At 39.5% G+C, this 13122-nt stretch overlaps 1 protein-coding gene across 1 annotated transcript in view; it reads left to right on the top strand.

Annotated features, from left to right (window-relative positions):
* FGD4 (FYVE, RhoGEF and PH domain containing 4) overlaps positions 1-13122 on the top strand; it is a 260303-nt gene that overhangs the window by 246564 nt on the left and 617 nt on the right. The window lies entirely within an intron of this gene.

The following is a 13122-nucleotide window of genomic DNA, read 5'->3' on the forward strand; positions in this document are numbered from 1 at the left end:
GAAGTATGGAGCCCAACGTGGGGCTTGAACTCACAAACTGTGAGATCATGACCTGAGCCGAAATTGAGAGTCAGATGCTTAACCAACCCATGTGTGGAAAATTTCTGAAAGCACACACCAGAAAACTTTGCTAATAGTTCCCTGTAGGGCGAGGGATTTGATGAGGTGCCAACAGAGTTCAGGTGACTTTTATCTTCCCTTTTATAACCTTCATTATTATTGTTAAAATTATTTCCACCCTTTCTCTGAAGTGAAAAAAAAAAAAATCTAAAACAACCTTTAGAGAATCTCCTAGCTTGAGAACATACCCCAGTCTGGGTGTGATAAAATTAATCTAAGGTTTGCTAACATGCTAGTGTTTTATAACGGGATCTGGAGAATGAGATGTACAATCTCTGACACACAGTTGGCAAAGTGGGTGGGGGGAGGGTAGGAAAGTGGCTTTTAGAGAAGTTATAGATTAGGTTCCAGGCCACAGTTGCTTCTGGGTGACTGATCCTGGGAGCTGGTCATCTTTGTGAATTTAATGTCTGTGGGCAAAACTCAGGGATGCTACTTCTTGGGGCTTTCAGTTGGCTTCAGGGTTTGGGTTCACCTTCTACCAGACAGTGCAGCTGGGTCTTAGGCAGGGACATAAAATAATTGTGAAAGCCGGGTAAGTAACTGTCAAATTTTAATTCTGCAAAAAGTCTCATTTTTTAAAAAGGACTCTGACAGCTCAGAGCCTGGAGCCTGCTTCAGATTCTGTGTGTGTGTGTGTGTGTGTGTGTGTGTCTCTCTGCCCCTCCCCTGCTTGCACTCTGTCCCTCTGTCTCTGTCTCTCTCTCTCTCTAAATAATAAATAAACATTAAAAATAATAATAAATTAAAAAATTAAAAAAAAAATTTTTTTTTGAGAGGAAGAGAGAGATCAGAAGCTGGGGAGAGGCAGAGAAAAAGGAATAGAGAAAGAATCCCAAGCAGGATTCACACCGCCGGTGTGGAGCCCAACAGGGAACTCAAATTCACCAACCATGAGATCATGACCTATACTGAAATCAAGAGTCGGACGCTTAACCCAGTGAGCCATCCAGGCGCCCCCAAAAGTCACATTTTAAAATGTATGAGGGTTTTTATTTTTTGTTTGTTTGGTTGTTTTTTTTTTTTGTTTTTTAAATCTGGAGATACAGGACTCCTAGATCAAGGAGGTTTTGTCAAATTGAAGGTCAAGAGAGTGGAGTTCGAATCCCGTCTCTGCTAGTAACTGGAGCTATGAACCTGGACAGATCATTTTACCGCTTTAAGCCTTTGTTTTCTTATTTGTAAATCACTAAAGTTGGACTAAAATTTAAAATGATGAAATTGTTAATGTTCCTTTAGATTCTAGTACTATAAGTTTTTTTTCCAAAGTCAGTTTTTAATTAATGAAATTCCAGCATAATTAATGTACAGTGTTATGTTAGCTTCCGGTGTACAATATAGTGATTCAACAATTCTGTACAGTACTCAGTGCTCATCATGATAAATGTACTCTTAATCCCCGTCACCTGTTTCACCCATCCCCCACCTCTCCCATCTCCCCTTGGTAACCATCAGTTCTCTGTAGTTAGAAGTCTGTTTTCTGGTTTGTCTCTTTTTTAACTTGTTCATTTGTTTTGTTTCTTAAATTCAACATATGAGTGAAATCATATGGTATTTGTCTTTCTCTGACTGACTTCACTTAACATTATGCCCTCTGGACCCATCCATGTTGTTGCAAATGACAAGATTTCATTCTTTGTAAGATTCTTATTATGTTTTTTGTTATTCATCGTCCCCCTGATTCTCCTTGCTTTTTTGAAAGCCTGTATTTGGTATCATATACAAGTATAATTTATTGTATGTATAACTATGCATAGTCACTTCAATTTTTTAAATGTTCTATAGTGCTTCTCTCCATTCTTGGCTTCTCTCTATTCCTGTTCATCTAGAAGTCTAATTTCTCAGCCAAAGCCCCTGGGCATAGTGAATCCTGTGAGCACAAATAAGGTAGTGGTGGGCTCAGCATTAGTGTTGATAAGCACATAGAAATCTCCACTTCAAGATTCCAAGTTTTATGCAGGCAGATAGGCTGGGCTGCTTGTCAAATAAGACACTGTAAGTGCTGCACTTGGGCACCAAGAAGGCATTTGTAAGGACCATTTTTTTAAGTGTGCTTATTTTATTTTATTTTATTATTTTTTTTTAATTTTTTTTTAATGTTTTTATTTATGTTTGAGACAGAGAGAGAGAGACAGAGCATGAACGGGGAAGGGTCAGAGAGAGGGAGACACAGAATCTGAAACAGGCTCCAGGCTCTGAGCTGTCAGCACAGAGCCCAACGCGGGGCTCGAACTCACGGACCGTGAGATCATGACCTGAGCCGAAGTCGGCCGCTTAACCGACTGAGCCACCCAGGCGCCCCTATTTTATCTTATTTTAAATGTTTAGAAAAAGAAATAAAGGACCAATATATGCAAAATTTCACTAATAATTAAATGCAAACAGAATGATTGCTTTTTTACCTATTAAATTGGCAAAACTAAAAATATGGACACTACCCTAGGGTGGGTATGAGGAAATGGATACTCCCATATACTCTTACTACAATTATAAACTGGCATACAGTAACTATTTAAATTTTAATGACGCATACCCTTTGACTTAGCAATTGCATGTCTAGGAATCTACCCTACTGAAATAATAATATAAATATGAATATAATTGACTCTTGAATAATGCAGGGTTTGGAGCACCAACCCCTGCACAGCTGAAAATTCCACATATAATTTTTGACTCCCCCAAAACTTAACTACTAATAGCCACTGTTGACCAGAAGCCTCACCAATAAATAAATAATTAACACATATTTTATTGTTATATGTATTACATAATGTATTCTTACAATAATACCTAAATCTTTCTTAATTTTTTCAGTATTTTTAGGCTACATGGTTTATCTGTGAGTTTTTTCAAATTGTCACAAATTTTCTGCAACATTGTCCAGAATAAGAAATTTGAACTGATCTATCATCTGTCAAGAGAAAAACTTAAGTAAACTTAAGTAAATTGTCACACTCTTTACAACAGAAGACTATGCAGCTATTTGAAAGAATATTTTAAGGGGCACCTGGGTGTTCAGTTGATTAAGTGTCTGACTCTTGGGTTAAGCGTCCAACTTAATTTTGGCTCAAGTCATGATCTCATGACTTGTGAGTTCGAGCCCTGCATCGGGCTGTGTGCCAACAGCATGGAGCCTGCTTGGGATTCTCTGTCTCCCTCGCTCTTTGCCCTTCCCCTGCTCAGTCTCTCTCTCTGTCTCCAAAATAAATAAATAAACATTAAAAAAAAAAGAAAAAATATGTTGGGATTTGTATGTGCTGATATGGATGATGTCTATAATATAGCAATAAGTGAAGAAAAATTATAATAGTTTTTTCACTATAAGTGAAAAAATAGCTATAGGTGTAGTGTGATCTAATTTATATTATGAACAGTAAAAACATGAACAGTAAAAAATATGAAGAACAGAAAGAAGCTACTAACTCTCCCATCTAGAGAGTATAATCAGAAGAGCTCTCCATATTTTATATTATTCATTCAGTGATACTGTCATGGACTGAATTGTGTCCCCTCCTGCCCCAAAGTCATATGTTACAGCCCTAACCCCCAATGTAACTATGTTTGGAGATAGGGCCTGTAAAAGAAATAGCACAGTTAAATGGTCATAAGGGTGGGGCCCTAATCCTATAGGATTGGTACCCTTATAAGAAGGGGAAGGGAAACCAGATGACTTTCTCTTTCTACTTGTGCCTAGAGGAAAAGCTATGCATGAACACAATAAGGCAGCCATCTCTAAGCTAGGAACAGAGGTCTCACCAGAAACCAATCTTGCTGGCACCTTGATCTTGAACTTCTAACCTCCAAAAGTGTGAGAAAATAAATGTTGCTTAAGCCACCCAATCTGTAGTAACTTGTTTTATCAGCTTGAGCAGACTAATACAGATATGTAGGGATTTTTGTATTCTTCTCCTTGAATATTCTTTGTTGGGAGAGGTGTACCACCCTCCCTCCCCCCGCTTTTTGGCAGATGCTTTAAATTTTTTTTAATGTTTATTTATTTTTGAGAGAGAGAGAGAGAGAGAGAGAGACAGAGTATGAGCAGGGGAGGAGCAGAGAGAGAGACACAGAAACTGAAGCAGGCTCTAGGCTCTGAGCTGTCTGCATAGAGCCTGATGTGGTGCTCGAACTCATGACCTGTGAGATCATGACCTGAGCCGAAGTCAGATGCTTAATGTACTGAGCCACCCAGGCACCCTGGCAGATGCTTTAAAAAGTCCATTTCAGGACATAAACTGAACTCCAGGATGGGAACTTTTCCAATAATCTGCCTGTCAAGGTTAGGCTGCTGTATTAATGAAGATAACTAACACCAATTGCTGCAAACAGACCTCTGAATCTTAGTGTCTCTAAACCACAAAGTTTTATTTCTTGCTTATGTTACATGTCTAATATGTTTTGGCAGGGGACGCTATTCTATATAGACACTCAGGGACCCAGGCTGACAGGCTGACCAAGGGTTGACCTTTTTGGTTCATCATTCTTTCAACATGTGTCTTCAATGTTTGTCAAATCAGGAAAACGGAGCTAGGAGGTTGAGCAAGGCTTCTCACTGACTCAGCTAAGAAGAAATCCACACCACCTCTGCTCACAGCTATTTAGAGAAGTAGTCACGTGACCTCAACCATACTGCAAAGGAGGCTGGGAAATCAGAACCATGTGAATATTTAAGGAATACTAAATGTTCCTGTCATATTCCTTGTTATGGATTGAATTGTATTCCCCCCCAAAAATAAGTTCAAGTCTTAACCCCCAGTACCTCAGAATCTGATCTTATTTGGAAATAGGGTCTTTTTAGAGGTAATCAAATTAAAATTCCTTTGAGTTAAAATCCTTACTGTGTCTTCTCTTAATATGAGGTCATTAGAGTGAGCCCTAATCCAGCATGACTGGTGTTTTCAAAATAGGAGGACGTTTGGACACAGAGACAGACATGCACAGAAGGAGGATGTTGTGAACATATGCAGGGAGCAGATTGCTATGTGAAGGTTGAGGCAGAGGTCAGAGTAATGTTGCCACAAGCAAGAAACACTTGGGGTCACCAAAACCTAGAAAAGACACATGGAACAGATTCTCCCTCACGGCCCTCAAAGGGAACCCATCCTGCTGACAACTAGATTTTGGATTTCTAGCTTCTAGAATTGTGAGACAACAAATTTCTATTTTTCTTTTTTTTTTTTTTTTTTGAAACGATTTTTCTAAGTCATCTCTACACCTAACATGGGCCTCAAACTCATGATCCCAAGATTAAGAGTCATAAGCTCTACCAACTGAGCTAGCCAGGCGCCCCAAATTTCTATTTTTCTAAACCAATGAGTTGGTGGTACTTTGCTATAGCATCCCTAGAAAATGAATACACTCCTCTAACAAGTTTATGCAGAAAGAGATTTGATACATGGAATTAGATGCTTATAAATCTGTTAGAATGACTGGGAAATGGGCTCTAGGCTAGACATCCAGGAATTACTCCCAGAAAAATTGGGGCACCAAGAGTTACTAACACTTTTATCACAAGCAGGAGCTGGCTCTCAGGGTCTGCTTACCTCAGCCACTATGTGAAAATCAGAAAGTATTACCAAAACCATTAACTCCTGAACCATGTCATGCCTCCTATATCTGCACAAGCAAAATGGATGCCTTGTGTAACACTTACATCTTTTCATAATTTAGAACAGAATTTAAGCCTTGAGTGAATGTACCTGTTTTATGGAAATAAAATTATATATGGAACACTTAGTTGAAAAGATACTGAGAAATATAGTTTTTTTAGTTTTTAAAAAATTTTTAATGTTTATTTTTGAAAGAGAGAGACAGAACATGAACAGGGGAGGGCAAGAGAAGAGGCGGGGAGACACAGAATCCGACACAGGCTCCAGGCTCTGAGCTGTCAGCACAGAGCCCAACACAGGGCTCGAACCCATGAACTGTGAGATCGTGACCTGAGCTGAAGTCGGACACTCAACCGACTGAGCCACCCAGGCGCCCCTGAGACATATAGTTTTTAGCTTCTGAAGCAAGAGAAGCCCACAAGAAGGAGGTTAAAATACATTTTGGGGGTGCCTAGGTGGCTCAGTCGGTTGAGTGCCCGACTTAGTTCAGGTCACGATCTCAGGGCTCATGAGTTCAAGCTCCACATCAGGCTTACTGCTGTAGGTGCAGAGCCTGCTTCAGGTCCTCTGTCCCCAACTCTCTTTGCCCCTCCCCCACTTGTGTGTGTGCATTCTCTCAAAAATAAATTAAAAAAAAATCTAAAATACACTTTGAACAAGCCATTCTTTTTTATTTTTCCTTTTATGTTTTTTGGTTACTATTTTATGGTTCCTTGTTCTAATATCCTTCTCCTGTCTCCTTTTAGATGTTCTAATTGCCCATTCTGCCTTTGGCCATTTTTTTTCTTTATATTACCTGCACAAGTTCATCTATTCCAAATTTGTCCAGATGTCTCCACCTTCATTATTACCACCCTTGTATACATTACCATCATCTCTGACTTGGATTACTATAGCACTCCCTGTCTGATTTCACATTTTCTGTTACCTTGTCTCAATCCAGTGGGATGTGGCTCATGTTTATACAACTCGTAAGATCATATGTCTCTTTGCCTACTCTTCTGATCTTCTCCCTTGCCTCTAAGATTCATCTCTAGCTCCTCACTCTCATGAGTTCACCTCTGACTGACCAGCTATTAGCCCGGCCATTCACCACTCCCTCACAGACCTTTATGCCTACATTTAGCCACACTGAACTCTTTAAAGCATCTAGAATTCATCATGTGCTTTCTTTCCTCTTCACTTTTGCACAAGCTGCTCTTTCTGCTTGGTTTAGAAGTCCTTTCTCTTCCTCTTTGGTCAACTCCTATTCATCCTTAAATCCAGGAAGCCCGGGCTAGGTCTGTCTCCTATGTGCTGATGTGTATGAATTCTGCCCACTTGCCAAAAAGAGAAAGAGAAGAAAGGAATTTTGAGGATGCCAATGGATGTGTTTTGTTCACTTTTGCACCTTTAGTACCTGACATAGTATTTAATAGTTCTTTTTCTGTTTTCATTTTTATTTTGTTTACTTTTGTATTTGCTACTGGTGTGAATAGTGGCACACATTTGAAACTGCTGTCTGGATTTTGTGGCACACCATTTTCTTTTTCTTTTTTTAAAAAATATTTTAATGTTTACTTATTTTTGAGAGACACAGAGTGTGAGCAGGGGAGGAGCAGAGAGAGAGGGAGACAGGGAATTTAAAACAGGCTCCAGACTGTGAGCTGTCGGCACAGAGCCTGATTCGGGGCTCGAACACAAAGCCTATGAGATCATGACCTGAGCTGAAGTGGGCTGCTTAACCGACTGAGCCACCCAGGTGCCCCGGGGTACACCATCTTCTATCTTTCCATTAACTTACTAGTGCTGCTCATTCTATTTAAAAATTTACTTCTGTTTGGGTAGTAGGTCACATCCTTAATAGTTATATTATTATTCCTATTTCATAGATTAGGGGTTGGGAGTAAGTAAGACTTCTCAAAGAGGTTGATTAATTCAGAACTTTTTCCTCACACTTTTCTAGTTCCAAAGTAACTTGTTAGTCTCTGACTAGCCTATATGAAGTGTATTTAATATGCAAAACATTTATTCAATCATTCATTCATCTGTCCATCTATCTATTGATCTATTTAGTCAAAATTCCATAACTGAAGGAGACAGAATAAAATCCATCAGAAAGAAACAGAAAGTCAGCTGTTGGATAAACCTTTATATATATTATAAATACTTTTTGATATACTGTCTTATTGACTAATTTTACTAATTGTGTCACTAAAGTATAAGTTTTATCATCACAGTTGTGTGGCATTTTTAGAAAATTGGTTCTTATAACTTAAACTGACTCATGCTACTGACTGCTGGTTAGATGGACCATGGACCGTTTGGGCAATTAGAAAGGAAAGATGTTCAAAGTCTATACTAGGCCTGACTACCAAAGGAAGAAATCCAGAGTGGATGTCCTTCTGTTTACCACAGTGTACTGGTGAGTCTTTGGATATGCAAAGGTAGCTTAACCAAGGGCTGAAAAGCTAAATTCCTCTTCACCAAAAAGTGTGAACTAATTGAGTTGGTATAGGGAAGACACAAAGGAAGTCTGAGAAACAGAGGAAAAAGATTTGCAGAGCATCTAAGAAAGGCAAACAACATCTTGGGAACCTGTAATGCAGTTGTAAAAAAAAAAAAAAAAGGCCAATGAAAAATTCCCAGAGACAAGTTAAGAAAGGTAGTTTAAGAACAGGGATGTCTAACACGTAATTTTCAGTTGTTGGCATTACCACGATGGAAAGTCACTCTATATCTCAAACAGTTAGTGATATACACGTGTTTTGAGGGTGAGAGGATTAAAAAAATAAGCAAGTTCCATTGGTGAACGGTATGGAGCAAAGAAAAGAAAATTGGCGAGGGAGAAGAGTCAATGCTATTACTCTTAATTGTGTTGTTACACTGCCCTCTACTGGGTTGTCAGAATCCCCCTAGATTTAATTGCTGGCTGTCGAACCAGCTGACCGGCCCCATCATCTGTAGACAATTTCCTGCACCTGCTGACAAAGTATGTGTTAAGCTTGAGGCCTGGGGAGTAGTGCAAATTGATTAAAGCTGTTTACTTTACCGTCTTTGCAAAATACAGGCAGTTTCCAAAATATAACAGAGGCTTCCCCATCAGAGGTGTGTGTGTGTGTGTGTGTGTGTGTGTGTGTGTGTGTGTGTGTTTTGTTTTTTGTTTTGTTTTGTTTTGAGAGGGACTGAGACAGCGTGAGTGGGGGAAGGGCAAAGAGAGAGGGAGAGAGAGAGAATCCCAAGTAGGCTCCGCACTGTCAGCACAGAGACCTATGTGGGGCTCAAACTCACCAACCATGAGCCAAACCAAGAAACCTGAGCCGAAACCAAGAGTTGGATGCTCAACCAACTGAGCCACCAGGCGCCTCCAGAATTGTGTATTTCACGTTAACATTAGATCTGCACGTTCCACTATGATTTGAAGGCATGGATAGTGGCAGCTTGGTTATGATTAGTGATCAAAACACTGGCAGAAAATGATACCAGACACTGATGCTATAAAGAAAGTCTGGATGATCTTCTGCGAGACCTATTAAAATAATTTCTAGTTATTAATTTAATTCAAAATAAACTTTCTTTCTTTCGGGATATTAAGTTAGAACAAAGCCAACTCACTCCCTACCAAAATAACTTGGCAGCTATTCTGATGAAGACCTGTGTCAGGGTACCCTCATATGTTTTGGCTGGGTTTAACTGCAAATCCTAGTTACAGTTGTACCAGTTTAGACCTGCTTAAATCCTTTCGAATTCCGACTCTCCAATAAAAGGAAAACGGAAGTTTACTAGAGTGGTACTATGTAACCAAGCATCATGCTAGGTAGTGGAGATAACTAGCTACATAAGATGCCACTTCTGCCCTCCGTGGACTCAATGTTGACTAAGGGGGAAGGACATGCTATTGGCCGTAGCACCCCCTCCCTTTAGCGAATATAGTGCCTGGCTAAGACCCATGTGCCTAATAGGTACTTGATAAATGTGTGTTGAATAAATGAGGGAATGAATGAAGAAACGAGGTGGTATATGCAAAAGTTAGGAGTCTGCCAAATAGCCTGTTTTGATCACAGCTCTGCTACATATTAGCTATGTAAATAAATCACTTTACTTAAATCCCTGGAGCCTCAGTTTCCACATCTGTACACCTATCCTGCAAAGCAACTACAAAATGCTTATCACACTGCTTCACATCCAGAAAGCACTCAATAAATGTTTAATGTTATAATGTGAAAAGGGCAAGAAGGAAAAGGAGTGATTAAATATGGGGATTAGAATTCCTAGATTATGTCTATATATGTACATTTGAAAGTATAGGACAATGTTGGATTTGGGAAAATTTTTAATGGTGAATAAGACATTGGTTTCCAAAACCAATTTATTCATGTGGTAGGAAACTTGAACCCTCGAGACAGTGACTCACATGCTTATAGTTCCATAACCAGAAAGAGAACATTCTCTGGTTAGGTCAAGTTAAAAAATTCTGAGGGAAGGCTTCTAAATGGCCCTGCTTGGGTCAGGTTCATCTTAACCTGATGTGGTACAGACTTTGGGATGGGAGGTTGTCCTGGGTGGTCCAGGTGGGCCAATTTAATCAAGGGTTCTTAAAAGAGAAACTTTCTTGGCTGTAGTGAGAGATATGATGACAGAAGAAGGGTTAAAGTGATGGGACATTGCTAGCCTCGAAGATGTTGGACGGGGAACAAGAGCTAGGAATGTGAGCATTCTCTAATCTGCAAATGGCAAGGAGATGGACTTTTCTGTAGAGGCTCCAGAAAGGAATGCAGTCCTGATGATACCTTGATTTTAACCAGGTGAGACCCACATTGGACCTCTGACCTACAGAGCTGTAAGATAATACATTTTTAGTTGTTTTAAGCACAAAATGACTTGTTTAGACAGTAATAGGAAACTCATATACCAGGGAAACGGGGTGGAAACCTACTTTCATTTCGTCCCACATATTCACTCAACATCATCGGCTCTGAGGCAGCTTGCTCAATGAGGTACCTGTAGCTTCCACCACTGCCTGCTCACCTCATCCATAGGAATAGATTGATCTGAGAGGATAAAGTAGATTATGTAGAGGGAAGCAGAGACAAGAAGTAGAGAGAATTCTGATGCTACCTGAGCCGCCAGTTCCAGTTAATTTTGAGGCCAACGTCATGCTTGCCTTTTGGTTATACAAGCTAATCAATCCCTCTTTTTGAGCTAGTTGGTTTGAATTAAATGTCTGTGACTTGCAACTAAATGATCCTGTCTAAATCATAAATCTATGGTAAGAAAGATGACCGAAGGAGAAGAGTGTTGTTTTGTTTCGTTTGGTCTTTAAAGCCTTTGGAGACAGTACCTGATAATGGCTTAATACGATTCCATAGCAACCCACTGAGAAACATGTTATCCCACTTTAGATGAGGAAAGTCATACTTCTTAGCTAAGTGGCTTTCCCACAAGCAAGAATATTCTGAATTTAAAACATGAAAACCCATATTGGTTTGCTTTGTTTGTCTCCAGTGAAACACATTGCACATAGAGTATCCTGCCTTGTGTTTTTTCTTTTTTTTTTTAAAGTTATCAATATAGAGCCACATTGTTTCAAGGCCTCTCCACTTCCTGTTTCTGCAGCCTCAAACGGTTTTCTTTTCCTCTGCATCCGATAAACTCAATGCTCTAGAGTCTAGAGAAGTACTGGACAAAGCTGCTTAAACCTAACTGGTGGCGGTGGTGATAGGAGGACTTTTTGTGCACTGGCCATGTGGTTATTTCTCCCAGAAAAAAGATAGAATTAAAAAGGAGACACTATTATTCCTGAAGCACATTAAAAGGATCTAGATGTTACCTCCCAAGAGATATTTTATAATTTAAATGGAAATATATAACGGCACACAAATTCATGACATTTGTCTTTCTGGAATATTGTATGCTTGTTATTTTAGTTTTGCAGATAGGAAAAGACTATGTCTATTGGTGCCACAAATTAGGGAACAACAGGTGTAGTTGCATCATTTTGGCTCCAGGGCACCTTGCCCCTATGAAGCGGTTACTGATTATGCCCATGGAGCTTTACCATGAGCCTACCCCCTCTGTCGTCTTCTTCTTGGGAGGAATACGGACTGCTCACAGAAAAAGAAGAGATGGAAATCTCTATCAGTAGAGGGCTGAGAAGCAAAGTGGGTAAACTCTGACTACTATATCATCTTGGTAAAAAATAAGAGGATTTAGAATAAATATCTTGTCTGCTCTTCATTTTTTTGCAGTTCTGAAGTTTTTGTGTTTAAGAAAGAGAAGATAGGGGTGCCTGGGTGGCTCAGTTGGCTAAATGTCAGACTTCGGCTCAGGTCATGATTTCATGGTTCATGAGTTTGAGCCTGCGTCTGACAGCAGAGAGCCTACTTTGGATCCTCTTCCTCTCCTCCTCTCTAAAAAATAAATAAACATTAGGAAAAAAAAAAAAAGCAATGTTCATAAAACTTGGTAAGATGTTAGAACACTACTCATGGACCTTCAGGTCTTAGCTTACATGATATTTTATTCATTTGCCCCCAAATGTTTATTGACTACTTACCATGGGTCCTACTGAACAAATCAAGCATGTTCCTCAGGGCTACTGTGTAGGGCTGTGCAGGTGAATAGTACCTAGTGCTGTTGTGTAGTGCACAACTTCCACTATTGCAGGTGTTTTTACCCTCCTGGAGACTAAATCTGGTGACTTCTAGAAAGTCTTGCTGGAATTTTCACTCTTCCCCCTCAAAGTAGAAAAGGTGCTCCTATTATGTGTTCTAAAATACAGTCAGTCATAGCACTTTACCCATTTATAATGAATGGTGTCATCCTGTTAGATTGTAAACTCAGATGGGACTGAGATTGCATCTACAGCAAAACCTTGGATTGCAAGTAACTTGTTTCGCGAATGTTCCTCAAGACGAGTAAACATTTCTAATAAATGTTAACTTGATAAACAAGCAATGTCTTGAAATACCAGTAGTACATGAGCAGTGTCTTGTAACATGAGTTGTACTTGATGCTGAATGTCACATGATCACAACTGAGGCAATGGTTCTTGAAATTCACTTTGATATACAAGTGCTTTGGATTACAAGTATGTTTCCAGAACGAATTATGCTCGCAAACCAAGGTTTTGCTCACAAACCAAGGTTTCACTGTATCTTGTTTGTCACTTTCTAGGGGCTAGGGATGCATCGGTAAATTAAACAGTCAAAAATCCCTGGCTTCTAGAAGCCAATAATCTAGCAAGAGCAGAGAGTAAATAAGTTCAATATGTAGCATGCAAGATGGAAATAAATAGTATGGAGAAAAATAAAGCAAGGGGGCTTTCTTTTCACCTACTTTAGGTTTTTGCTCAAATGTCACCTTTTTAAACTTTGAGATAGGAAAGATTTGGAGGTTTGGAGTAGAGGAGAAATAT

Source organism: Panthera onca, chromosome B4, assembly GCF_046562875.1.
Source record: "Panthera onca isolate mPanOnc1 chromosome B4, mPanOnc1 haplotype 2, whole genome shotgun sequence".
NCBI lineage: Eukaryota > Metazoa > Chordata > Mammalia > Carnivora > Felidae > Panthera > Panthera onca.